General features: G+C 37.7%; 1 pseudogene; it reads right to left on the bottom strand.

Annotated features, from left to right (window-relative positions):
- Positions 1-758: 758 nt before the first annotated feature.
- LOC125164237 (60S ribosomal protein L8-like) lies at positions 759-1,530 on the bottom strand (annotated as a pseudogene).
- Positions 1,531-3,179: the final 1,649 nt, after the last annotated feature.

Raw genomic sequence — 3,179 nt, 5'->3', positions numbered from 1 at the left:
GGGAGAGGGGAAAGTGGGTGATGGGCATTGAAGAGGGCACCTGTTGGGATGAGCACTGGGTGTTGTATGGAAACCAATTTAGCAATGAATTATATTAATATAAAAAAATGTAAAAAAAATATATATACAAATAAATAAATAAATAGTCATCACCATACCTAAAGTTATCTAAGTTTTTTCCAATGTTATCTTCTAGAAATTTTATAGTTGTGCATTTTACATTTAGGCCTATCATCCATTTTGAGTTAATTTTTGTGAAGGGTGTAAGGTCTGGGTCTAGATTCATTTTTTTTTCATATGGGTGCCCAGTTGTTCCAGCACCATTTGTTGAAAAGACTCTTTGCAGGTCATCTGGGTGGCTCAGTCTGTTCAGCCTATGTCATTATCTCTCAGGTTCATGAGTTCAAGTCCCACGTTGGGCTCACTACTGTCAGTACAGAGCCTGCTTTGGATTCTCTGTCCCCTTCTCTCTGCCCCTCCTCCACTTGCACTGTCTCAAAAATAAATAAATGTTTAAAAAAAAAAAGAAAAGACTGTCTTTGCTCCATTGTATAGCCTTTGCTCCTTTGTCAAAGACCAGTTGACCATGTTTATGCCATGTTTATGTGAGTGTTTTTCTAAGCACCATATTCTGTTTTATTGATCTATTTGTTTATTCTTTCATCAATATCATACTTTTTTCCTATAGCTTTCTAGTAAGTAGGGGTTGTTTGTTTGTTTTAGTGGCAGAAGGAAAGATTTTATCAAGCCCCTCAACCCTAGTTCTCTTTCTCCTACACAGTCTAGGTTCCCCCAGAGGTCTGGTAGGCAGCAATAAGACCCACTATGCAGCCAGCAGGGGTATCTCTACAGATAGTACAGGGTTTGTGATGTGCTGGTGCTTGCCACCTCCGAAAGGATGTTCCCACAGGATTCATAGCCACACCCAGTATGTGTGGTCAGCAACTCCTCTTTGCCTTATACTTGTGATAGGCACAGCCAGCCTTCAGAATGGTCTTGTCAACGTGGCCACCTCCAGCCACCACATCAACATAGTTCTATTGGCTGAAGAAATGACCTTGATTTCTGAGGTGGCTGAGGACAGCTTCACTTGGGTCTTCTTTGGTCTCAGGGTTGTGGGAGATGAAGTAGCATCATTCCCAGAGGCTTGGACCAACTTGCCAAGTCACCAAGCTTCTCCTCCAAACAATACACAATGGTGACCTTGGGCATAGTGCCCACTAGGAGCACATTGCCTATGTTGAGCTGGGCCTTCTTGCCACAGTACACAAAATAGCCAGTGTAGATGCCATTGGGGGTGATGAACAGCTCCTGCCACTTCTTAAACCAGTACAGATCCCAGAAGACTACCTCGGGGAGGGGTGCACCTCCACCTTGGTCATGAATGATGTCCTTCACGATGCCCCTGATGTAGCCCAACTGCTCTGCAAAGTCCATGGCAAGCAGACATGCAGCACCCTTGCCATGCTTCATGTGGGCATGGAACACTGAGCCAGCATCCTTCCTCTACCCCAGAATTATGTGGCCCATGGCAATAGTCTGCTACCCCCATAGCTGGAAGAGCTCTAATAAGTTTTGAAGTCAGGTAGTGTCAGTCCTTTGACTTTCTTCTTCATTATTGTGTTGGCTCTCTGGGTTTTTCGCCTCTCCATATAAATGTTAGAATCAGTCTGTCAATATGCACAAAATTACTTGCTGGGATTCTGATTGGATTTGCATCAAATCTATAGCTCAAGTTGGGTAAAACTGATACTACCACATATTGAGTCTTACTATCCATGAACATGAAAGTATCTCCTCCATTTATTTAGTTCTTTGTTCTTGTTAATCAGAGTTTTATAATTTTCCACATGTAAATCTTGTACATATTTTGTTAAATTTATACTAAGTATTTCATTCTTTGGGTGCTGATGTAAATGACATTAGGCTTTTAACTTCAAATTCCACTTGTTCGTTGCTAGCATATGGGAAAACAATTGACTTTTACATGTTAACTTTGTATTCTATAACCTTGCTATAACTACTTATTCCAGTCTTTTTGTCAATTCTTTCAGAGTTTCTATACAGACAATCGTGTCATGTACAAAGATAATTCTATTTCTTCCTTCCCAATCTGTGTATCCTTTATTTTCTTTGTTTGTCTTATTGCATTAACTAGAACTTCCAGTAGGATGTTAAAAAGGAGTCATGAGAGGGAACATCCTTTCTTTGTTCCTGATCATGGTAGGAAAACTTCTAGTTTCTCGTTAAGTATGATGTGAGCTATAGATTTTTTGTAGATATTATCAAGTTAAGGAAGTTCCCTTCTATTCCTAGGTTGCTCAGAGTTTTTATCATGAATGGGTGTTGTATTTTGTCAAATGCTTTTTTCTGTATCCATTGATTTGATCATGCAGTTTTTCTCTTTTAGTCTCTTGATGTGATGGATTACATTAATTGGTTTTTGAATGTTGAATCAGGCTTGCATACCTGCAATTAATCCCATTTGGTTATAGTGTATATCTGTGGTCTTTTTAATCTTTATTTCACTATACATAATGTGATCTGTTTCTCTACTTGCTCTGAAAGTTTGCTTTTTGACACTGGTTTTCAGTAGTTTAATTGTGATATGTCTTGATCTTTATATTATTTCCTTAATGTTTATTTTACTTGCCATTTGTTGACTATGTTATATCTCTGGATTTGTACATTTTCTCAAATTTGGGAAATTCATTATCCTTACTTCTCCAAATTTTTCTTCTGTCCCATTATCTTCTCAGACTAGAATTACATTCATATTAGATTTCTTAATATTGTTCAGCCTTTTTTTTTCATATTTTCTTCTATCTTTCAACTTCAATGTTTCCTATTTCTAGATTTTCAAGGTCATTACTTTTTCATATGCAAGATAAACCTGTCTTGCAAATTTTTTAATTTAAATCTACAGTTAACCACTGAACAATGCAGGGGTTGAGGAGTACCAATCTCCTACACAATTGAAAATCCGTGTATAGCTTTTGACTCCGAAAAAGCTTAGCTACTAATAGCCTACTGTTGACTGGAAGCCTTACTGACAACATAAAGAGTCAAGTAACACATATTTTGCATGTTATATGTTATTATATACTGTATTCTTACAATTAAGTGGCTAAAGAAAATAAGAGGTTTATTAAGAAAATCATGAGAGAAAATGCGTTTTC

Source organism: Prionailurus viverrinus, chromosome B1 (assembly GCF_022837055.1).
Source record: "Prionailurus viverrinus isolate Anna chromosome B1, UM_Priviv_1.0, whole genome shotgun sequence".
NCBI classification, from domain to species: domain Eukaryota; kingdom Metazoa; phylum Chordata; class Mammalia; order Carnivora; family Felidae; genus Prionailurus; species Prionailurus viverrinus.
Note: the sequence above shows the minus strand (reverse complement) of the source record. Positions and strands in the feature narration are given on the sequence as shown.